Source organism: Dermacentor andersoni, chromosome 5, assembly GCF_023375885.2.
Source record: "Dermacentor andersoni chromosome 5, qqDerAnde1_hic_scaffold, whole genome shotgun sequence".
In the NCBI taxonomy this organism is placed as follows: Eukaryota; Metazoa; Arthropoda; class Arachnida; order Ixodida; family Ixodidae; genus Dermacentor; species Dermacentor andersoni.
The window spans coordinates 143,831,885-143,857,489 of NC_092818.1; the positions used below are offsets into that span (position 1 = coordinate 143,831,885).

The 25,605-nt window shown below is 50.4% G+C and overlaps 1 protein-coding gene across 2 annotated transcripts in view; it reads right to left on the reverse strand.

Annotated features, from left to right (window-relative positions):
* Nucleotides 1-21,341, reverse strand: part of LOC126531309 (semaphorin-5A-like) — a 165,303-nt gene extending 143,962 nt beyond the window's left edge. Inside the window, exon 1 of one of the 2 annotated variants that reach the window (XM_050178799.3) lies at nucleotides 20,883-21,341. The gene's annotated coding sequence lies outside the window, so the exon portion shown is untranslated. The remainder of the gene's footprint in view (nucleotides 1-20,882) is intronic. The other variant, XM_055071099.2, reaches the window with a different exon arrangement.
* Nucleotides 21,342-25,605: the final 4,264 nt, after the last annotated feature.

Below are 25,605 nucleotides of genomic sequence, written 5' to 3' on the forward strand. Positions count from 1 at the left end.
TTTCGTCCGTGGACTGCGAGAGTGGCACGACTGCTTCATTCTGATGTCGTCAGTGGCCACCATTCATTTCATTGAGCCCATGAGCACAGCGACGTTACAACGGTGTGTCCTCGACCCCTTTCTTTCTTCCATCCGCTTTTCCCGGTTGCCACGAACAAAGGAAGACCCTGATAGCCTGTGCGCGCAGATTTCTTCGGTGCCTTTAAAGTCATACGCCGACACACAGTTCAATGAATGCCTGTGCGTTTGGCATTGACATGGCTGGCAGCCCTATACTTGCGAAGCGCACGGTTGCGATGAGGCCATCGCGCATCTCTGACTGCCCCCGGTTTTGTGCGCAGGGACAGGCCTCATTCTGCACCACCACCCAAAAGCTTAACAACCGTGCGCTTTCTGTATGCAGGCTTATAAGTTCCTGGCCTCGGCGGACGTTTACGCGGGAGGCTTTAAAAAGCATTGTGGCGATCCTTGTGGCGTTGTTTAAAGCGGACAGGATTATGCGCCTGACATGACGGCGCAGAGACGTGATCGTCTTTCGCCAACGCAGAGAAGGGATCCAGATTTGTTATTCGGTTAACCTCTTTACTTTCCCTTTTGCTATGCTTTCCCTTTCTCTCTCTCTACGCAGCCGCTGTATTATACTGTTATTCAGACCGCGGCCTTGATCTCGATGGTGATGGTGAGAGGGAGGGGGGAGATGACCTTGCAGGCCACGTTCAGAACTTCCGAGTCTCTGCCAAGTGCCTGCTTGGCCACTTTTCGACGTACGTCACATTCTATTGCAGTTCTGAAGTCTCCGAGCGTCTTGCGTGTATGTATATATATGCTCTTCGCAGTGAAGAGTGAACTACACCACTTTTTGAACGCAGAATAAAACTTCACACGAACGAACTGCGATGGACCTAAATAAACTGCGCACCGAAGCGAAATATTATTAAAACAATACGCAAATGCACGAATTCGCTGTCCGGGTAAGTCGTTGCAAATGTGGTTCGGTTTAAACACATTGTTAAAACGTTATTCGATGGAACGGCATTTTTCGGCACTTGTGTCTCATTTGTTCACGAGACAGCGGGTAATCTCAACGCGCCGTTTCAGGGCACCAATCGTGATCGCAGAAAAAAAAATAATTGCAAAAGCCAGAAGTACCCACTCCGTTTCCCCGTTCTACACCGATGCATCCTTCTGTTTACCCCTACTAGAAGTCGTCACGTGAGCTAAAGCGGATGGCGCGTGTTGGGGAGCGGCCATAGAAAGAAACCGGAACGTTCTGAAGTTAAGGAAAACAAATAGCGACGTGCAAGGGAGAGAGAGAGGGAGAGAGAATAAAGAAGGGAAAGGAAGGCGAGACACGTACGTGGCGTCGTGCGCCCTTGGAGTTGGTGACACCACGCCTCACATTTACGAGGGGAGACGAGGAGCCAATTGGAGGCACCTGACGTATAAGGTGGGTGCTCGCTGCCACGCAGAGCTAACTCTCCCTAGGGCCGTTTTCCAGCGTGTTGCCGGACGATCTTGGACGTGATCACGTGGTGCGTGCGTGCGTATGCTTTCTTCCTCCGGGGATATCAGGACGATTATAAACACACCGGGAGGAGGGGAGAGGCGATTGGCATTCTGGCTCCCAGCATAGCCGCGCCGCGCCGGTTCTGGCGTCCTCGGGCTACGCACATAGCCCGCTGCTGTCTCTTCACACTCAGCTCGCTCTCATGACGGTTCTTTATCATGCGCGAGCGCCCTTAAGTTTCATTCTGTCGTCGTGTACGGCGAAATTCGCCATGCACCCCTCTGCAATTATATGCGCGCGGCCCTGCTGAATAAAAAAAAAAGGAAGGAAAATAAAAATAAAGAAGAGCAAGTGCGTCCACTCGCGCTCCACGTTTCACATGCCTTTCGTATATCGTATAACCGGTCGCGTCCTATCGCTCCTGCGGAGAGGGCTGTGTCTAGGCTAAGCCGGAGAAGTGATAATTGCAGGACCCTGGTCGCCGCGGGTGAAATGTATGCACGCAAGTATGAGGGAGAAGAGTATTGTGTTGATAACAGGGGCTGCACGGTCATGCGCTTTGGATTGCGGTTGCAAGGTGCGTCGTCGTTCACGAAGACGTTTAAAGATGCCAGTGGCCAGCACGCGGTTAACCATCGCCAATGGTTTATTCCAGTGCTCCCGAGTGGAGACATTCCTACAGCTCAGAAGCTCCGCACAACCAATATCATTACGGGTCTTTTGACCTGACCCGAGCAGAGCTTCAGTGTAGCTGTGAGAACTGCAGTCTTCTTCTTCTTATTATTATTATTTTTTTGCAACGACACTTGTATTGAACTCGTGGTTTCAAGAATCAGTTTACTGTAGTGAATTGTTGACAACCACACAGTACAGGCTTCAACTTCTGATGCACAGGCCACTTTCTAAGGGCTTCTGTCGAAAGCTTAATGTCACTCCGTACGTCGCCTCTATACTAGCTCTAAAAGAGCGCATAACGATGAAGCTCTTACTTTCCTGGTTCTTGTAGAGCCTGTTCTAACGCGACAGCGTTAAGGGCCCCGTATCGCATGAAATCCGGCGTCCAGCGTCTAGCGTCGGACGTCGCTTCGGCAAAGATAATTTCTAACCACGCATACCTCACCACGCAAGCCCTCCATGTGGCGCCAGGAAGTTACTCATCTAATTGAATGTTTCAAGGTAATATACGTAGAAAACTCGTGAAGTACGACTTACACACAGCCTACAGACATGATAGCGTCGGATTGTAATTTGAATATACGAGTAAACATAATTCTGTTACGCAGAAACTCAAGCACAAACCCCTTTTAACGCGATAGAGTTTTCCAGCAGCCGTTTGAGGTCTGCCTTATTAGGAGTGGCGCGGCCCCCTGAGTTCCTTGCGCGCCATCAAAAAAAGAACCACGAAGCTCGCCTTCGTGCATAGCGTTCGCCGCCAGCGTTTCCAGGTAAACATTATGGTTATATAAGCTGGAGCTGCCGCGAAGCGTGAGAAGCACTCAGGGATCACTGAATGCTATCGCGTTCTGCTCTTAAAGGCGAAGCTTAAGCGTCCTTCAATTTTTTGTGGTGCTACAGGAGAATACGCTTTTGCACTGTGGCAATCACTCGCAAAGTGGCTTGTAGGTTTACCTCTTGAGGCACATGTGGCTCGGGAGCGGCGCTAATGATCGCGGGCGATGGTTACGTTGGTGAGAGAGCAGGAAAGCACGTTTTTAAGTTACACGCAACACCAAGAAACGACCAGCTTCAGCCGGGTCCATTAAACGGTTTACCGTGTGAACGATTCTTGCTACAAGTGCACAACTTGCTGCTGTTGTGACCGGGTCGTCGGGTAACGAAGTGAAGCGCTTGGTCATCGGCACGGGGGTCCTAACATCCACGTGTAGCTAATGAGACTCGCTCTTCTTCTATTGGCTTTTATTGGTTCCTCATTTTCAGCCCCGACACCAGACTCTTCAAATCGGAGGCCGCAACAGCAATTGAAGAAGATAGCCTGCTACTCAGTTCGACCTCGCTGCTTTCTTTTAAAGAAATTATCTCTCTGAATTTTAGCCAGCATGGCCAAGGAAACTTTGTGAAAGTGAGCGAGGGCCAAGAATTTTACTGCTACCGTTGATCCCGCAGTTTTGTGTGCATTTAACGAAAATATAATGTGTTGCTAACAGAGAGACTCGTACGTGGAGGACGGGTTAGTTCTATTCACTTCGCATCTGAGAGTCTGAGGCCGTCAAACACTGTCACATGAGACGCCGACGGTGTTGACGTAACGCAGACACTTGGACCCTGCGCTATGCGCTGAGCCACCGAACGTGGCGCGCTGCCATGGCCACCGTATACGTTGAGAGGAAGAGCGCGCAGCGCAGGAGTTGGCGTGGAGCCAGCCTATCGTGCGGGACAATCACGGCGGGCCTCCCCGTATCGCGACACCGTTCACGCCCAACACGGCTCAATAAGGCGTCGAGAAAGGCGTGACAGCGCTGCCGGCTGATTAAAACGGGAGAGGGAGATCCCTTCTTTCACTTCCGGATAGAGGCTTACTAGAAGCCTACCTTCATAGAAGTTGGCCTATGGCTCAATTTCACTGTTTCCGTGCGGCATTCTAGAAGTCGTAAGGCTAGGGTAAAACACGTCAGTCAATATGGAACGGGCTATACCTGGTTCAAAAAGTACAACTCTAAGACTGCTTACGATATCAAAAAAGAAAATAAAAAATAAAAGAGAAAGAAAGGAAAGAAACGCAATCCAAGAAAAATGTTATCCAAAGAAACATCGGAAAGGGCTTGTCTAGCGAAGTTATAGTGTAGTGAAGTGGTAGTTAAAGCAGCAATGGTCTTCCCGACGACAGCGATGGGAAGGAGGACGTCAACGGAATGTACGGACGGCACGGCACAGTGGCTGACAGGTCGCCGTTCCGGGATCGAATCATGGGTGGAGAGAAATAAGTTTTCCGTTTTGGTGACTTTTCCTGGCCAAGGAAACGTGAAGGTAGCTTACTACGTGAAGATACTCTGCGCGAAGATAGCTTGCTAAGAAGGCCAGTAAACCTCTAGGAATTACTCTCTGAAGCTGCCATTGTAAAGTACTTAGCTGTGCAGCACGCACTCCGAGCAAGTAGTAACAATGGACGACTAATAACTAGCCCCATTCGTCGCTTTGTTTTGTCGCATGTAAAATTGACCCTGCAATGTTGAGCGAACAAGTCCTTTATTTGTTTATTTCGTTTGCTGACATAAAAAAAAAGAGAAGCCACAGAGAAGAGGAAGAGAGCTGCAGCTGGCGACTGCCCCTAGGAGGGACACAACGTTTGCCGGCTCTAAAAGAGAATATGCACATAACCACACGGTAACAACACAAATAAATGTGCACGCTGCAGTGGAAGCAGAATGCCTTTTCTGTCTACGAACTTCTGCATTGATAGCATTGCTCAGAATTAGCTACAGGCGGGCAATTGTCGCACAGTCAGGCTGCTGCCGCCTGTGTACAGAGGGACGCAAACACCAGTACCATACAATTTTAGCTCGTTCGGCGAGGTTCAGCGCCCCGGGCCACACATTTTTCCATGGGCGCGCGCCCTTGACGTTGCTTGCAAGAAGAGTCTCAGTAATGACAAGTGACGGTCGCACTTACTGCATGAGCGACGACGTGCGAGAACTCGCAACCTCTTCCTTCGTTTAACACAACACTACGCCTCCCCCTCACCCCCGTTTCTTTCTTTTCTTTTTATTTATTTATTCTTCTTCTCAATTATTCGAATTATTTACCCAAAGGATTGCGCCTGACGCCTCCGCGCTTCGCGTCGTGAGAATGTGTACTAGCCATTGTCCTGCGCTCCCCTCTGAATGCAGCAGCAAGAAAGAAAGCAAGCGAGTTTGAATGAGGCTACAGGAAACAACACAATTAAATAAAAGGAAATCTAACAAGAGCGCGCATTATGCGTTTTCCACAGAGGAACCAGAGAGACAAAAAAAAAAAAATAATGAATAAGAAAATAGAGACAAAAAAGCTAGTTGGGGAGGGTGGTGGTGGGAGGGGGGAGGGTATGCGGGAAGGTGGCGAGAAGCGTGAGAGCAAAGCGTGCTCGCTCTCTCCCGCCGAAAATGTCGCTCGCTCACGGTCCGCGGAGCGTGACGGAAGCCCGGCTCGTTTGCGGCCGCGCGGCGCGGCGCACGCTCTGATCACGCCGTAGTGCAACGCGCGCGGCGCATGTACGCGCATTAAGGTCCCCCCTTATCGCGCGACCGTGGGAGCCGACGTCCTTTTGTTGCCCACGGGGCTACGCTCTCGGTCGGCCGCGCTTATTGGTTCGGCTGCGCGCGGGAAGAGTATTTCCGCCGGGGAACAATAACGGCCGGCAGACCCGCGGCCATACCAGTCTCGCACCTCCCTCGCATCCTGAGGACGCGACTGGACGGCAGGAGGACATCTCCGGTGTCCATCGCCCTTGCCGTATATGCGCGCGCCTGTCCCTTCACGGCTAGGCGCGGTATTGTTTTGGCGAGAACTTGGAGGGTGCGCGTGGCGGGGCCATCTGCTTCCGAGCGGAGCCGGTCCGATCCTCGCATTATTAACCTCCTAGTGCCCTTCTGTCGAAGAGCCGGGATGACGATCGGCAACCCCTTACCAGTTCGCGGAGGCCAGACGGTCAAGGAACACTGGAAATGTGCGCCGGCGTATAGTGTAACGATTCCTCTTGCTCGTTTCCATTCCTCTCTCATCGTTCGCGGCCGATCCCGATAACGACGTAGGCGGTGCTGCCGCTCGGACCTCTGACGAAGGGCCGAAAATTAAAAGAACTGGAATAGAGTCGTTACGTTATCTCGGCGGTGGTGCCGATGGTACAAGAAAAGCAGCGCGAGTTCTACGAGGAGGACACAGAAACATACAGCGTATGTTTCTCCGTAGCGCTGCGTATAGCACCATGCAGAAACGGGAACAGCGCACGACCAACGAGGAATAGATACGGGATCCGCATAAGATAACGAGCCGTATGTCTTGGTCTAGTTCCTCGTTAAATTTGCGTTGCTTCCCTTACACGACCAAGGTGAAACGATTGGTGCAAATAGAAGGTAGAAGCGATACAGTGCATATGTGTAGAACTCACGGAAGCGGTTTCGAGCATCTCCAACGGCGCCATGTAAAATACTCATACGGCTTCTGTTGAGCGGATCTCGTTGGGCCAAAGAAAACTTGAGCGGGAAAGCAGCGCCATCAGCACGATCCGTGACTAATATCCTAGTTGAATAGCCCACTCGATTACCTCGTGTACTATTATCGAGCCGGATTTTTTATTATTATTTTTAACTTTTGTTAAGTTAAATTCGCAAAGCTATCGTCACACAGAAGGCGCTGCGCGCCTCCGAAAGCAATTGACTTCCGTGTTTGTAGCAAAAACGCCACAGCTCCTCGCCTTGCGCAAGCGCTGTTTATCCCTTTGCAGGCATCTTCGCAGGGAAACAAAGAAGGGAAAAAATTCATGCAACCGCGGCGCGTCCTTGATACCCGAACCGTGATGCAAATTAAGCGCGAATTCCGCAACTGCGGCGGACGGTTTTGGGCTGTTTCCTCACCCCCCCCCCCCCCCTTCCACCGTCGCCGCGTCTTTCCATTTCATCAGCCTGGTGCAAATGCACCGATGAAAGCGGAGCCCGAAATATGCAACCTCATTGCCAATTTTCGGCGAGTCTTTTCTGCGTTTCTTTTCCCCGGACACACAAGACACGCTGGCTCCAATTTAGATTCCTTTGTTCAGCGTTTCCTTGTGTGCTGTAATGTTGCCACGTTTGCTGTCTGCAAGCGGTCTACAAGTAGTGACAGCTGATACCCTGCTCGACCACAGAATTCTTCTAGAAATGAATGAATGAATGAAGTTTTTATTTGCAGAAGGGATGGATGGCTCTATGGCCTGGATAAGGCATGATGGTTTGTTGTGCGAGCTCATGGTGACGGCTGCACTACAGGTGCTAAAGTCTGGTCAGGTCATTCCGATGAGGTCAATCTCTATGTCGAATTCCCATACTGGTAGCGAATGATGTTTCAGTGTTTACGAGGAGATCCACTCCTCGTTGTTGGTGGTATTCCGTGCTGTTTTAGAAATAAAGTTTTCTCTCTCTCTCTGTCTCTCTCCTATTTTCTGCAGGGTAACGTAGATCAGTGGTAAACCATCTGAGCCTCTGTTAGTCAACAGAAGAATTTACGCTTTGTTGACCTTTTTACGTGGCAGTGGCCTATTAGAAAGTCTATAATGATCCCGTCCTTCTTTTTCTCCTTTCTTCTTGTCGCCGCTCTTCTTTCCGTCTTTACTTGCCATTTCCCTTCCCCTAGTGCAGGATAGCAAACCGGAGGCTTTAGCTCTGGTTGACCTCCCTGCCTTACTCTCATTTGCATCTCTCTCTCTCTCTCTCTCTCGCTCGCTCGCTCTACGCTTTCCAATTTGGAAAGTTTATTTAATTGACATTATGTTTGAGCGAGAGAGAGAGAGAGAGAGAGAACTTTAATGAGAACCAGCAGCTTTTTTGAGCGAAAGACAAAAAGAAGAAAAAAGCGCCTTCACAGCGAGATGAAAGCGCATTTATAGATATGAAGCCCCTCCGACAAGCACCACACCGCAGAGCATGTTCTGCTTCCTCCGGCGCCACGGACGCTGCAAGTGGCGCTTGTTGGTGTCCCGCGCAAACTGGGTCAGCAGCAAGTGCCGAGCAGAACAGCCTAAGCGGCCACTGCTCGCGATCCCTCTGGAGGAAGGAGCCAGCGCGCGAGCCCTTCCACTCGTCATTACGTCCTTGTTACGGCATCGTAAATCTCCGACAGCCGTCAGACGCGCACGCGCAAACGTACTCGGGCTGCTCCGGAGAGGAAACAGCACGCAGTGCGTGTAAGTACGTGCGAATCCGTTGGTCATTGAGCGGCTTCCCCGGCGTCAACGCGCCGCGAAGGCCACGCTTAGCGCCTCTTCTATGTACGGGGTCACTCGCGGGTTCCTCCTTCCGAGCGCTGCAGTCTCTGGGGCCGCCGAGCGTGACCGAGTCCTCCGCTCTCCTGTTGTGGATGCGGCGCTGCTTAAGGGCCTCAGTGTGGTCTGGCCATCTAGAATATTGTAAAGTACGGCACTTAGGAAAAGTCTCTCCTCCCCTGCCCTCTCCTTTTCTTTTTATTTCTTCCCATGCGAGTCTCGTGTTAACATATTCGATTAGGAAAATATTTAGGTATCGAGAAGGTTTTCGGTTCCATAAAAGAAAAAGGAATCAAGCGTTATTTAGTTGCACCAATATAACATCCTTCGTTTACTTCTATTTCACTGTTCCAAAAATTATGCAAAACGTGATTGTAGGTATTGGAGGAGCACATCCTCTGCATGGCGGATGTGCTCCCAACAAACACTTTCCCACATTTATACAGGCAACACAATATGCACCCAGAGAAAAGACAGCAACAAATGCCCATCCTGCGAAGGAACACCGACGTTGGAACACATAACATTCCAGTGCACGTCATGCCCGGCGGCTGACATCTCGCCGTTGCTGGACAACACTCTCCATAACTGGTCGTGGGAAACGCGGCTCGCGTATGTGGAATTGGGAAGCCAACTGGCGACCCTTGACCAGTCCCTGCGAGCCGCTGTAAGCAGTGGGGCCCTGGAAGAGGGGCTCCATCCACTATAACCTGACAACCTCTACTACAATAAACGTTTACTCTCTCTCTCTCTCAAGCTGGGCCTTTCGTGCTTTGTCGTCTTTCTCCAGTCGAAGGCTATACTGCGCTCCTTTTGCAGTCCCAAGATAACGACAAAACTCTCTATACAGGATCGCGAAGTGCGAGCAGCTAGGCTCTGTCCGCTACTACACATGTGGTACCGATCCCCCCCCCCCCCCCCCCGGGGGGGGGGGCCGTACCCCTATGTAATGTGCTTATCGCTGCAGCAGTTGCGTACCACTTTCACAAATATATATATATATATATATATATATATATATATATATATATATATATATATATATCTGCGCGAACGAGCAAAAGAGCCAAGTAAGTGCGCATGCGATAAGTGCCGAGCCGGGAGTGTGCGCGCGATAGCGGCCGCGGAAAGGCGTTTCCAGCTCTTTGCGATACGGGACTACGTCCTTGCGCGGGCCTAACGGCGAGCGAAGGGTCACCGCTGCTGGAGAGGGGCTCAAAGATCGCCTCTGACGACAACGCTGGGAGCGGCACGTTCGCCGCGCCTCGCTCGCTCGCCTACCCGCAACACAAAAGATCGTTACCGACCGTTACGAACGGCGATGTTTTCCATTCCGCCATACGCGCCATCAGCGGTCAGCGCGCAGTCGCCTGCTTATGTCCCGCGAAGGAACACAACGACACGAGTGACCCTGGCAACTGTCTTTTTTTTTCCCCTTTCGTTTATGCAGTTTTATCTGTTTACAGCGAAAGCTGCCAAGAAGACTTCAGCCGGTATTCGTGGCGTTTGTAGCAGGTATCACGCTCGTGCTACCTATTTGTCCCCACTCTTGAAAGTTAACAACAACAACAACAAGAATCCAGATTCCACGAAGTAAGTGCCATCGTGCCGCCATATCACGTGATCGTCGTAGTCATTGTCGTGTCGTTGCGGTCCCACTTACCGTGCGGCGAATTAACGGTTTTTCGGGTGCCCCTCAGGACTTTTCTTCGAGGGATGCGCTGATTAAATTTTTTTTTTCGCCTGGTTTTCTACACGTAGTTCTTGCCTTAGCGAGCATCTATTAAACATTTCCTTGCGAGCAGTCTCTCTCTCTCGACGTTCAGGCACGATTGCCAACAAACCGGCAGCTGTTAACTGGGCGCGCGTGGGGCCTGCTGCGTAAGAGGAAGAAATAGACATTGACAGTTTGCGCATGCCTAAGTGGACGTCGCGGGGGTCACGGCAGCGGCACCCCATTTATCCAGCTTGGCAGGGAAGCGTATACACGAATGCTCGCGAAGAGGCACGAGCGAACAAAACAATGCGCCAAACGTAATGGAAGGAACGGAAAGCCACGCTTGAACACGTGCCAACAAAACACGAGGCACCGTGCGAGAGAGGACTGGCTATGTGGTATCGTTGGGTGGGTTTCGCTTAAGGCGCACGAGTTGGGTATATAGGCCTAAAACAGAAAGAGAAAGGAAAACTAGTTTTTAGACAGGAGGAGCTCAAATAGAATCGCAAAGCTTGCCAGTCTTCCATTTCCTCGTAAGGAAATATTCGTGGATTGTCCCGTATTGAGTGGTTCAAATGCTTCTTTTAGGAAACCATGCTCCGGTGCTTGTCCCCTCGGAATGGCGACGCGAGGTTTCGCCGTGTGACCTTTGCGGCTAACAAAGTACAAGCGTTAATGCGAGGCTACAACAAAAATTGCGTGTGTTCTTTATTTTTATTTTCTTTACACAAAGGGAACATGTTTAAAGTGAAGTTATATTTGTACGAAAAGTACTTTAACAGAAACAGGTTACATACATGAAAGTAACATTAGTTCGGGCTCGTTTCCTAGACTGATTACTGCGATAGCTGCTCCGTTTTATAGAAATGTCTCTGTGATGAACGAAGCACACGTAAGTTAATGTTTATAGATGACTATAATAATAAATGATTTTTTAAAAGCAACCTCCGTCCAACCAACGTTTATAGCAATCATAAAGCATCTAATGTAAGCAATATCTGCCCTTAATTCCAGCAGTTTGTGTTCCGGGCAACCAAAGGGCGAGAAGAGACGATGTGTGACCACCACAGTCGTCATTAACTCCTGTTGCGGGAGGAAGTGCCAAGGAGGTGAGACTCCCTAACGAGCACGATATATAGTTGGCCCCGCGCAGTGCTATCGCATTCACGAAAGGGCGGCCCATGGGTGGCACTCCTTAACGCAGGCGCGAAACGGTCCGAGAGAGGCCAGCCGTAACGCGCGCATAGGAGCGCTGCGTGCCTGCCTAACCCACATTCGCGCGGGGGCCCCCACTGCGGCCACACTTCTATACTTCCTGCCTAAGCGAGAGTCGGCGGCCGAGGCCTTGACTCGCCGAGGCCAAGTACGAAGGGGAGGCGCTGCCATAGCTCACCGGCTATGCCTGCCGGCCTGCCTGGCTGCTGCTGCGTGAGCCGCAGCTATACGGGCGAGATTTGCATGGCATTAGCATGCGGCTTGGACAGCCAGCCGCGCCGGGGCTATCTCTATAGAGCAATCTCTCGCATCGCGCGACTCTGCCGCGCTGCAGCGTTCTCTCTCTCTCCCGAGGTTGCATCTTCGCCCGTTGTTGCCTTATGCGTTTCTTGCGAAGCTACGCGCTGCAAAGAGCGGCCTGGCCAACAGGCTGCCGCCGTCCCGGAAGCCGTTGGCGGTTCGGGACGCGACGGCGTCGTTCGCTCGTCAGTCGGCCGCGAGCGCTCCGTTGCCGCTGCAGTGGTCGCGCGCGTAGATTTATGGTTTCGTCGACCGCAAGAGCGTCGTGCCGCCGCTTCTTCCCTCTGCGCTTCTTTTACAAGTCTTGATTGCACACGCGTGACTGCACGGGCACACATAAATTGCGCGCGAAGTCGCGCTCGGCCTGACCCGCAGCGTTATGAGGGCCGCCGCCGCGGAGCGTGCGCTGCTGGTGCGCGATGCACTTTTAAAAAGATAGGCGACGCTTGAACTGGGTGGGGCACTTTGCGTAACCGTGTTCTTTAAGTGTCCGTCTTGATTAGTCATTTGCGAACGGCGATACAGAGTCCATGCTGAATCGTAAACTGAGCTACCTTTATGGGTAATGCGTTGTTGATCGCTTTGGTCGTAACCGTGTATTTTACGCTGTAAGGCTATGGCTAGAATACGGTTATATTGAACGAAGAATAGTTCGCGCGCTTTCGGGTGGGGACGCAATTAATGCTCGTCTTTCTGCTGTGAATGTCTGTGTGAGGAAACGAATGAGTGAGTGTGCGAACGAGATAAGTCCGTTGTGCACGCAATTACCGCTCAGACCTTTTTTTTTTTGTTTTTGCTTTGTGATATCAGGTTGGTCAGCCTCCTCTCGACAAAACACTTAAGTGCTGATTGCCGAGCCTTGATGCTTGACTAATCCCGTAATTTATGATGGAGCGTTTCCATTTGGCCGTTAATTGCCTCCTTTTATGGCTCGTGCGCCGTATGGTTAAAGGTTACTGCGTGACAAGCAAGGCCACATTTGCATGTCTTATGCGTGTGTTTGCGCGTGTGTGTTCGTCAAGCACAGATAAAACTGGGCATTTTGTCGCAATCAGCATATGTTTATCCGGAAATTGGTAAATATATTTATCTCGCTACTTGAATGGTGCACCGCAGCGATTACAAGGAACGCATACAGTTTCTGTCAGCCCTGATAACAGCGAAAGGCCATGCACTCGTTACCCCCCCCCCTTTTTTTTTCTTTTTTTTTTTTGGACTTGCCGGAGCGCGTGAGCGCCATTGTTTTTAATGACGCGCGTGGAAATTGTTGTAGTTTTACTAAAGACCGGCGTGTACAGAAAATTTATAAGGCGACGCCAATCTGATTACGAGCGCTTTCTTTGGCCTGTTCTCGACTGGCATACCTCTTGTTTACGCGAAATAACGGTCCGTCTCGACTAATAGATCGTTGTTGCGGCTCCGCGCGGTGGAAATCGAGGTGTCGTAGCGACAATACATGCATCAAAGGGGAAAAGAAGCTTCAGTTGCGTAAACTAGACGCTTGCGGATCGAGCCAGAAGTCGGACTGACCGATACCGACCATCCACTGTTTACGAGCGGTTCGCGAAGCGATTCGAGCGAGTCGATTCATACACGTCGCAAGCTGACTGATCCAATTCGCCACGACGTGTTTTATAGTCCCGACCCACAAGCCTTTTCACGAATCCGGTGACCGACTAGACGAGCCGAGTCGCTTCAATTTTGTCAGGTTCGTGTGAACGTAAATCTATAGCATGGTATATCGGGCATCATATAGGCGCTGGCAAAATCGTCCGCGTGTTTCACGCGTACCTCACGTGCGTGCGGATTTTGTCGGTACGTTTCTCTGTCGTGCGGTCTCGTTTGTGAACTTTCCACTAGAGTTGCCTAATTGGTGGAGAAGAACGCGTGCTCTTACCGGGAAGCCTCAGCTATAGCCGGATTGGAAGTTAGCGTGGACTTGCGAGCGTTCGAAACGCAAGTGGCGATTCACACGTGCATGTGGGGCCGCGCGGGGGGAACGCGCTGCTCGCTACCGATGCAGGCGAAGCGGCGCTAATGTGTTCTGATTTTCGTTTTCGAAGCCCGTGTATGCGTGCCCGCGTGTGATCAACTGGCTTGGCGCGGGACGATTAAGGTCAGCCAGAACTGCCGCGACCGCCGGCGTCCCGCAGACGTTATTGCCTCTCACGTTGTCGGCACGCGCGCTTGCCGGCCGGCTAATTGGGGTCCGCGCGGTGCCTAATGGAAAGAAAGTGCGCTGTACCCCTCCACCCGGCCACCTCCCGCATCGACGTAACGAAAAGGAAAAAAAGGAGGACAACAATGTACCGCCACCAGCGAGCCGAAAGTTGGAAAGCGGCCAACGGTCCGACGACGGCGACGCTTCCGCGTCCGTATAGGACGACGCCCGGGTGTGCGACAGCGCGGGACCCGCCGAATTATTTTTGTTGTTGTTGCTTTCTTTATTTCGTGGATGATTCTGTCAGCCCACGTGCCTGCGATCCGACGATGAGGTAAACCTGTTGCTGCGGCTCCGGCAAGCGGTCGCTCGCCGCGTTGAAAGTGATCGGCGCTTGCCAACCGAATCGGCGCGAGGTGTCGGCCTGCCCCCTCGAAATAGGGCATTCGCGAAGTCGCCAACCACCGAAAGAGAGGGACCGATAGGACATGACACTGGACGAGGGTGAAATCGCGGGTTTATGTATTCTGGATGCCGAAAACAGGAAATGAAGTCGTCTGTGTGCATTCGAGGGGCACGAACTTCGGTTGTGAAGTTTCCCCGCCAATAATTATAATGAATAATAATTTCTTCAAATATATGTGGGCATGCTGTGTTGTAGTGCGTCGCACGTCTTTTGTGTTCGGCTTGCGTGCGAGAATTACGCTTACACGCTTACTTGGCGGTTGTTTAATTATAGAGTCCTACGATGTGAAAATCATTGCGGGATATGCATGCCACGCAGGGTGTACATTGTCAGTGGTAGCGCAACTGCGTGTCGCTTGCCAAGTTTGAGGCGCGCTGTTGTCATGGTTGTGGCAGCAAGTCGCTGCCAATTCACGCATGCTTCAAGAGAAATCAGTGGGCATGCGCCTTATGCTGGACGGCTCGGCGAACACCTGCATGCTTAAAAGTTAACTATAAAAGTCACTTCTGCGGCGCTTGTTGCATGGAAATTCTTGCAAAGCTCAAAGAGTTTATTCAGGCAAGTGGATACCTGATAAGGAGTCTGCGCCCTTCTTGCTCCCATTCGAGAGCACAAGACATTCAGCGCATAATATAAACACTAAACGAGATGGAAATACAGAGTGGTTGGTTAACATTGAAATTGTAGTTATTTCATATTGAACATTTATGTACAATTGGGAAAATACTGTAAGAAACAACAGAAAAAACAAACAAACAATAGCAGTTGTCATGCCTGCAGTGACAACAGATACATAATGATGCTATTTTTGAAAGCTTTGAATGATTTACTTTCCTGGATAATGTTCACAGCAGGATGGTGATCGTTTAAGAAACTGGAAATTCTGTAGCCAAGTTTCTAGGTGCCGTAGTTCGTACGTATTTTTTCCTTATTATAGCATATGTACCGGGTGTTGTAGGTGTGTGTTTTCGTTAGATACCGATGAAAGAAAGCGGTAGGATCGGAATGCATTTGCACGTAGGTCACGTGCGACATGCAAAATGAATTTCAACAGAAACTTTACTGGATGCAAGAAAGGGTTAATTGAAACTGAGACGAATTTTTACAACGACTATTGATAAGGGAGGTGGTGTTTTATGCCGATGGAAGTTCGTGGAAGTAGACGCAATGCGCGAGACCGTTATCCCATTCCTAGCTGTTCAGCCTCGCTCTCCAGTGCTTTGCTGGCGGGCGGCTGTAAGTGAGACTAGTATCATGGCCGTCTCAAGGACGCGGATCGGGTTTCCGTCTTTGGCATATTCCGTGGCTAATCAATAACACGCTTGCCTGATCACTGAGGGCGTTTGCGCGGCCGCTTATCACTGTAACTTGTGTGCAATGAGGTGTTACGGCGCATTTGGCAGCAGAATGCACAAATTGCATGCGGTTCTTTTCTTTGCTTTTACCGGGAGGGGTGACGAAGTGGCGTTATGTTATTGCTGACAAACCCTAATGCGCAGTCAGAGAATGGTCTTTGATGTGCCTAATCGGTTTAACCGCCGGAAAATTACTAGTTTCTGGCTATACAAGTTGCGCTTGTGTCATCATGGGACTGTGGCGCAACCGCTTGCCACAAAATGCGTTTTGTACTCGCTTTCGCTTTTCCCGAGTAAGAGCAGCCGTTGGTGAGGACCACGCCATCTTAAGTAATTTGCTTTTGGCGTGTTTGTGGCCGACCGCCAATCGATTACGAGACAAACCATTATTGTTAAACGTTGTTAATAGCAAGAAGAAACACCTAGCGAGACGCCCGTAAGCTGAATAAGAATTAATCTTTATTATTGATCGGGAGCCATAGCTTGCCAGGCTAGCTGTGACTGCTTCGCGCTCGGACCTTATATGCTCTGTGCCCTTGTTAGTTTTGAAATATCGGCGTGTTTTTCCTCGGTCAGCAGACAATTAGCTAGGAACTTCCACAGTTCAAAGCGTAAAAGGGGCTCCCTCTGCCAGGTTTGTTCAGGCTTAGAGACGTTACTGCGATCGCCGCACGCAGATAAAACATTGAGTAGCAATTTGTATGCTGGTTGACTCGCTAAATAGTGCTGCTCAGGGTAGGTTATGAGGCTAAGCCGCACTTGTGCTCTCATACATAAGCTAGTCGGTTAATGTACTGGATCCCTGCCAGCCTTCTTCGCAAATAACATTTCTTCTGTACGTTATCCGCAAGCCGTAATAATGCAGCTGGATCGTGGTGCGAAGAAGTAGTCAGTTTCAACACCGTGCGCGAAGACATTTTGGCTGTGGCGCTGCCCGTTTCTCTTTCGTTTGCTCACACGTAGTCATTCTCCGCTGCAGCCACGGAAGCGAATTGTGAAAAACACATTAGAAGAATAGTTTAATGATTAGAAAATGTAAAGAGGTCGGCCGGAAAATGGAGCATGTGGCCTGCTACTCTACGCAAGGGAAGGGGAAGAAAAAAGGGTCACAATGGGCGATGATAATGGGAGGAACGAGGTGAAGGACACATTGCATAAATGTTATCACAAGCGTGAGTCCAGGCCCGTGTCGCCTAAGAAACGTGAAAGAGCACGCATTGTCTCTATCGTCTGCCAACTCTGTGGCCATTCGCCTAGCAATAGGTCCTCCTACAGTGGTCTATTGTATAATTGTTTCAAGGTAGCATTAATCGACTTATAAGATCATCTGGAGGGTAGGGGCATTACTTAACGAACAATAAAGGTGTGCAACATTAAGAGCTCAAAAGGTTTTATCGCTGCAAGAATGAGCTGCACGTTTTCCTTTTGCGCGCTATATAGATGGCCTCCTACCGGGCAGCTTTACGATTTGTCTTTTGTGGCGGAGCCGACGACGCCATTTGCATTGGCATTCGCCGGCGACGCAGCTGCATTGGCGAGGCGGGACACGATGAATAGAATAGGAAATGCAGTCGACAAGCGCCCGCCGCCAATTCCTGGAAGCGACGGGCGTTCTCTGGGGACAACTTTCTTCGACTATGAAGGGAAAGCTGCGGAGGCAAAGCGCGCACAAGTGAGAGCGCTTCTGAAAAGAGTCCCGTGTTTTCATCCACGTTGGCTTAAGCTGGGGTGGAGAAAACATAAACACCTTATTAGCAACAGTTAAATAAGATAAAACACACCACTGAGTGTAAATGTTTACTTATACTGCAGCTTTTCCCTTCTGCGTCTGGGAAACGCGAAACCGCCGCGCGTGAAAACTGCTTCGGTTCAACGCTTTTCCGAGCAACCAAAAACACTGTCAAACGCTGCCGGACTATTTGGCGAAGTAACACATGTGCAGCAACAGCAGAGTGCTTCTTCTGCTCCGCATCAAAAGCATGCTTCATCCGCATCAAAAGCAGGTCAGGTCCCTGAAGTGCAGCCGATGATACGGATCCTGCCATTCGAAGTGACACGCCCTCGTGGAATAGTCTCGGGGGGCAATACACGATATGAGAAGCACGGACTGCTTCGTTGGTTGCATGATCAACGCGTGATGTCTGTTCACCATATTATGGGAACAAATTGCAACGACTCTGGCTCTCTTTCGTTACGTAGGACTGGAACGCACTCAAAACGTTGCGCTCCACCCCGGATAGCGAGCCGGGATTCATGGACCAATTCTTAGGTACCAGCAAACACTTCTACCCCGTCAAACTCTGATGGTCATTTATAGTCAAGACGAGGATTGCAAAAATACGTTTGAACAACAAATTTGACCTTAAGCTTCTTAACTCGTGTGCATAGATGCTGATACGTGCAACCCAACTCAACTATAATGACCCATGGTATGGTCCGCTTTAACACATCATTAGTGTGCCAACAGTGATCACCGCTTATATTTATTAAATGGGCAAACAAATATTTTATGAAATGTCTACTTTATGTAGAGCTGCCGTTAGACTTAACCGAAGAATGAAGACACATATAATAGCGTATAAGATTTAACAAACTTGGAATACTTTGGGAGGAGAACGCAGTAAGCTTGCACATTTCAAGGGGCCCCAACAAGAAACCCTCGGCACGAGAAGCAGACAGGCGCTTGAAGCGTGCTAGGGTTAGGCATGACGTCGATTTGAGTGCGTCCTGTATCGTTTGTTCCGCTGCACAGCACTGATGGGACCAGGTGTAGCAGCCACCACCACCGGGAAAGGGGAGTGATGCCGCGTCGCGCGCTGGGCGGGGGCGGCCAGCGAATGTGCGTGCTCGTCACAAAGACCGGCGGCGTCTGGAGAGCCGCACGGACCAGCTGCCCCTTTCAGCCGGCTTGCGAAGAGTGACTGCTTCGCTTCACAACGGCGGCAGCAGCAGCGGCACGTAACCGCTTTCGCGGAAAGGGTGGCGTGATCGCGCACAGCTTCGCTCTTTTTCTTTTTTTCTCCTTGAATGCATTAGCGTATGACTGGGCGCCGGCACACGGTAGACCGCGTCGGCCGGTGCACGCGTCGTGGTCGCTGCGGGCGGACGTCCTTGCGCGTGCAATGCCGGACCTTTGGAGACTGGCCGATGGGTGGCCTGCACTGGCTCTGCGCGCTGGAATTTCACTCGGAGCGTCTGTATACCTCTCAGAATGCGTCTTTTACAGGACATTTAAGGGGGAGTTTCCTGCAAAACTGATTAGAGGGAACTACGGCGCTATAGTGTCTACGGGAGCTCGCGCAAGTAAGTAAGGCTGTGGGAACGATGAGCAGTGAATGGATTTGGGCAAACTTCGTGCTTGCGGCTTCGAACGGATTTGTGACTTCGCAAGCTGATCTTTTTCAACGAGCGGTCGCTTGATGAATGCAACGATTCGCCGCGATTACGTATGTGCACTGGGAATCGTTGCCTTGCGGCGTTTAGAAAACCATGATTGCGTGGAAATGTAGGAAAATAAAGCGTAATAAGTAACGCCACGAGGATGGCTGATGCCATAAGCATGAAGCTTAGACCAAGTCCATGCATTACTCGTCATTCCTATGGAAGCTGAACGATCGCAACGCCTGTAATGTTTCTGCGAAACTCTATGGTTAAGGAGTATACGTCGGGCCGTTCTCGAGGTGCGCAGATGTGATTGCCATCATATTTATTATCATCGTGTTTTCTTGGCAACAGCAGTTGCCTTACAACTCCGATTGTAACCACCCGTAATTTGACGTCGCCAGCCCCATGCAGTGAAGCCAAAATTCGCTCGCGCTAGCTCTCGAAACCGAGATATTGCGGTCGCTGCACGATCAAATCTTGGCAGGTACCGTGTACTGCCGACGGTTTGCCAACTTTGGCACGCGACGGAGCAGGCAAAGCAGCGGGAACGCAAACACGATGTAGCGTTTTGCTAGCCAAATGCCGCTGCTTATTTGCCAAGTGATCGAAGCTGCTACTTGCCGCAGATTTCGGCCACCGCTCGCCCCGAGGGGGAGGATTCGGACACAACCTGTGAAATGCACGACCAAGCGCCTCGCCAATTATTCGCACGTTAGGCGAACTTTGAGCCATCGAAGTGGCTAGGTACGCCGGTGAATTTTTATCGATCAACCGGGGCCTGCTGCGCCCACATAGGCCAAAGAGAGATCAAACGACCTGGTCACGTGACCTCAGCGAACCAACGAATGCCTAGCTGAGGCGAGGGAGTTTTCGTCTCGCGTTTTGACTGGCTCGAGATAAATGTGCGTCCTCTCTTCGTTACGTCATGCCTTCGCGCGTCATGGGCCAGTTGTGCGGAAGTAAACAAAAACAAGGCACGCCGCACATGCTCGACGAGGGCGGGGCGCTACATAACACGGGCTGGAACGGATGCCGTTCGCTTGTAACGAAACAAGTAGAAGCCGAGATATGCTTGCATATCTTGCACGAACGAAAAACACGTCTACAAGCAGGAAGAAAGGCGCAATTGCGAAGCAGTACGCATATCTGTACGTGCAGCTAACTTGACATTAGTTAATAGTTACTGTGCTCCAAATATTCAACAAAAGGAAAGTGAGCTAGACGTTGTTCTCGAAATGCTTGTTTTTTTTTTTTTCGGAGCATAGCATGTCGGCGAACGCCACAAGCACCTGGGTGTCGAGTTAGCTTCTCGTAATGGTAATTTGTCCCTTTTTAGTTTCTGAATAAGGATTCGTGAAAAGGAAGGGAAGCAAACCGTCAAAGCTTTCGAAATGCTGTCTCCTTCCGCTACACCGCACGCGAAGTCACGCACTGACGCGACAGCCTGCGGATCCGCAAACTGCGAGGGTCGCGAGCGCAATCTCTCAAGGAGTAGTAAAAAAGTAATCCTTATATCGCGAAAAGGACTCCTCGTATCGCTTTTTTGCGCTTTGTGTAGCGAGGCTTGACAGTGCCACTTTCAGTGGCCACATTTTGTTGGCAGCTGTCCGGGACAGTGACAGCAGCTGCGCTAGATCCGGGCCGAGACGCGCGCAAGACGACGCGGGCGGGTCGCTGCCCCCTGCTGTTCGCGGGGCGCCGCCGCGTCCACCACCACGTGAGGGAGGCGAACGAGCAACGCTCGTGAGCGACCGACCGCCCGTCTCCACCCGAAACACGCCTTCGCCCGACGCTTGCCCGCAAAGGAAGGGCATGATTGCTTTCTTACCTTTCCGGAGCCCTGCACACAATCCTCTCCTCGGGGCACGCCGGCGCTTGACGACGATGCGGGCCTCCAGCCCCCAAGTCACAGAAAAAAGCACCAGCACCAACAACACGGGGTCAACACGGACGGATCCAGGAAACCGCGGTGAATCAAAAGAAAAAAGAAAGATAGAGGGAAGCTCAAAGCCACTGTGGTTGCACAAGAATAAGACCGCTGACAGCGTTCCTGGTGGGAACGACGGAGGAGGTGTGTGTAATCCAGCCGATCGCTCCCTGGAGTACGCTGTGGAGTCGGGGAAGCACGCGCTGCCAGGAAAGCCGACGCAAGTGAACGGCGCGTGCAGCAGAAACAGCTTGCTCGCCGCGACAGCAGCCGCCGGTTTGTTGGCCGTGCGGCGCGCACAAGTTTGCAGCGGCCGCCGGCGAGGGAGAGAGCGAATTGGGTGGAGAGAAAAACGAGCCCTCCGTCTCGCTTCGGCCGTTTTTCGAGCTCCTTCCTCCTCCTCCTAGTACTCGTACTCCTCACGGAGAAGCCCTGCTCCCCTCTCCGATTTAGCCCGGCAGGGAAGAAATCGGCCTCCCGGGCTGGACTGGGCTTCTCCTCAGCCTCGGCGCCCGCTCTTGTATCCTCTCCACTCCTTCTCGCTATGTCGTATCGCAGGCAGAGCGCGTATTTCTTCTTCCTCTGCCGAGCGCCTCGCCAGCGCGGGCTCTTCGGCTTCCCTCGCCGCCCTTCATCTTCCTTTCCCTTCCTTTTCGTCTCTACCTTCGAGCGCTCAACTTCATCTCCCTCTTGTTTCCTTCTCTCTCTCTCTCTCTCTAGCGAAGTTTGTGTCGGCGGCTCGCGTGACGCCCGACTTTTCAACCTAAGCGGGCTGGGCATCCTTCTCGTCTTCGCTCCCTCCCTACCAAACACACGCCCTTCGCCGCTTCACTTTGCCCGCTATTCTTGCTTCGCGCGTGCGCGCGCGGGACCCCCTGTTTTTTTTTTCTTCATATCGTTTCTCCTTTTCCTGTGTTTCGTCTGATACCCAATTTCCGTCGCCTCGCACGTGGCCCCTTCGGGTCACTGATCATGCCTTCTCCCCTCTTGAAGCGCTTTTGTCAGTGTCACTGCAGTTTGCCTCAACGGTCATTTTCCCGCTCTCTCAAGAATGCCGAGAGGCCAACCTTACCGCAGTGTTTTCCAGTTTCTTCGCCATAATTGCTGCCGTATATCCCTCCTTTCTGAGCGCGTGACATGAATGTAAGTAAAGGACGTGCTGCATTGAATATCAGGCAAGAAGAAAAAAAACGATTATGGTCCTGGCAGTGAGCATAGCTTTGCATCATCGTCATCTTCCTTGCACTGCTTAGCAGATAATAACCTAGGCGCGACATTGGGAAGAAGGGATCGTACCACATGCAGCTCCTCAACTCCTATTGATCTCCTCCTTTAAGCGCTACCGAGCCACGTTCCCTTTGTTTTCTAAACAGCGACTGTCTTTTTGTAATTCTATCCGATTCTTGGCCAATCGGCCATAGTATACGCGGCATTATTAGGGGGAAATCAAATCCAGTATTTCAGCTGTTTTTGAGGCTGCTGCAACAAATAGCTGTCAAGGACGCGAAACACTGTCAACAAAACGGAAGCTTACTCGGAGTGGGAAAGTTACAGTGTTTTAAAACTTTCGATCTAACTTCCAGTAAAACTTAATGTGGAGGCCTCCACTACAACGGTTTTCATTCTCTAGGCGTAGTGTTAAGAACTTAAGCGACATGGACATGGACAGATCGACAAATAAACGGCAAGGTGGCTTTCCTGCGATGCCGAATATGGCGGTCAACCTATTGTACAACTTAAAAGTGGAGAATATACGTTAGGCTCGTGCGAGTTTCTTTGTGCAATATGTGTGTAGATGATATAGCTGTTTAGCGTGTAGTAGGCGACACGTATATGGCTGCAGTTTCATCGATGACGTCGCCGCCATATTTACGACAGACAGCTATGCGAGGAAGCCAGCTTTAAGTCTTTCAAAGGGTCTGTTGGGATGTTTATTAGGAACTTACAACAAGTTGGTGGATCAGAGATGTTTACCGCTTAGTTACGTGGTAAAAAAAAGGAGGAAAGAAAACTATAATTAGATCATTTCGATTAAGCAAGGATGCAACAGAGTTACACTGTATTTGTTATCGACTTGGCTAGATAGAAGAGAAATGCGGTCACCGGAAAATTACTCGACGATCATTAAACCAAGGTCACAGGGCTAATAAAACAGAGACGAACTTCGAAGTAAATGCCCTGCGGCGCCATGGGACATGACAATGCGTGTTTGTGCCTCTTTTCTCATAAAGAATAGCATCTCTCTCCCTCTCTTTCTCTCCATCTCTCTAAGAGGTGGCGATGAAGCTGCAGCGGCGCCGGAAAAATAAAACATAGAGAGAGCGGAACATTGCCCTAATAGCACGCTATTCGCGTGACCGAGGTCAGTGTCTCGCTGAATGGAATGGTCGTTAATGTGGTCTCTTTACATCCCGACGTCTGACGCAAGGTTATGGGATTCGGTGATGTAATGGCCGGCGCGCGGGATAAAAGATTGGCCGCCGAAAAAGAAGCAACGTATATTGAGCAGTCTACGAGAGCCAAAAAACAAAATCTGATTTCGTATCATCGGCGGCGTGCTTACGCAACACGTTTCCCATCTGTGTCCCGTCTCCTTAATGCATTGACACAGAGAAGCTAGATTACGGTGAAGCCGCCCTCCCACAGGTAAATTCACTTGGGTAGCCAATAAAAATTCTTCAGATGTCTTACTTTACTGTAAAGTCTGTAAAATGTCTGGCAACTTGCAGTCTTCTGCCTAAAGACACTGCAAACAAGTCGTTTGGGTGTTTATGGACAATGATAAACGTAGCTAAGGAAATTGGTTTATTTTACGCTTTTGTCAATGGGCAGTCTCTATACAAGAGTGTCCGACATAACTGTAGCCAATGCTTAAAAATATGCAAATGTCACGTAGCTGAACAGAAGCAAGGTAATTTTGTTTGCCGCCGCTTGGAGATACTCAGATAATTTTTTTCTATTCTCCTAATTACATAATTAGTATCAATTATTTCATCAACTTCTCAAATGTTATAATTAGATTAAAAGTGTCAATGAGAAAATTGCAGAGCAACACGAAAAACTCCCGGTACAGCCTTCTGTTGTTCTATGCATGCTACATAAAAGTGTTTTTCCGAGCGTCAAAGAAGCCTGCGAGTACGGGCAAAATTGCCCCGGGACTGGCCGCTCGAGGCACTTTGCATGTATTCGCGGGCTTCTTCTACGCTCGGAAAACACTTTTATGCAGTACGTACTGAGCAACAGAAAGCTGTATCGGGAGTTTCTCGTGTTGCTCCACAATTTTCTCATTGACACTTATAATCTAATTAGAATATATGAAAAGTTGATTAATGAATTAAAATTAATTATGTAATTCGGCGGATAGAAAAAACTCATCTGAGTATCTCCAAGCGGCGGGAAACAACATTACCTTGGTTCTGTTCAGCTACGTGACATTTTCATATGTTTAAGGTTTGGCTAAAGTTACGTGGGACACCCTGTATATATACTCAGAAAAAGAAAACTAGTCTTTAATAAGGCGAAGCAGTCTAGTTGAATTGTATAGACAATGCGTAGGGTTACTAAAAGTCGTTTGCTTGAAGGCATATATGTGTTCCACACGGTCAGCTGAACGCCCATGCTATTTGTCACCTTGCAATTTGCTATTTCATGCAGATTCGTCGTAGCGCACCTAGGTATAACCTGGTCTTGATTTATTATCGATTAGATGACTCTGCAACATATTTAAAAAATACTTAATTGTTGGGAGATGCCGACGCGCATAATTGGTATCAGTTAGTCCTTTTCACGTAAGAAATGAACTCACAACGTGCGCGATGATGCATAGGATAGGGCCACAGGCTATACTCATGAAGGTCACATTGATACACATAAAGTCAAGCTACGTAAACGTACAAAGAGTCAGGTCACATACATAAATTAGCGATTGATAAAGTGGATGTTTCTCGTTGACTGTCACAGCTATCCCTTGTGAAAACTTCCCCGAAACATTCAAATTTGTATCGCATTTCGGCAGTGGTGTCAGATGCCTGCCCACATAGTGACAGTTTCTGCCAATGCGTCTTCGACCACACTTCTTGTATATACATCGCTTCTACCTCGCTCAACTGTTGTGTCTCCACCACTCGCAACAAGCGCGCGGACGCGGATGACGGTAAACGCGACGTCAAGGTCCTGTATATATACGGACTCGAAACGTTCATATAGGATGCGGGGCGGATATTTCCTGCATGACGAACTACACGAGACGTGGCGCCTTCCGCCCGAATCCGTCCGTCTGCGACGCGGTGTCTCTGGGATCGTTAATTACCCCCCAAAACGTAACGGCGCCTCCGTGTATGCGTCCCCCACTCGCCAGAGGGGGCACGCATGCAGCATATACGGAGGCGACAAGAACTCTATTTGCGTCATGCGCTGGGAGGCCCCGCGCCACGCCGGCGACAATGAACGGCGCAAGGCGTGGGACGTATAGCCATAGCACTATATAGACTTCATATATACGCGGTCGGGCCCGGCCGCTTGCTTGTCCGCGGGCACGGCGTGTCCCTATGGCGTGTATATACACGTGCTGCGTGCTGCCGATTCTAATTAATGGCGTTCGCGGAAAAGTGCCGTGGGGACCGGA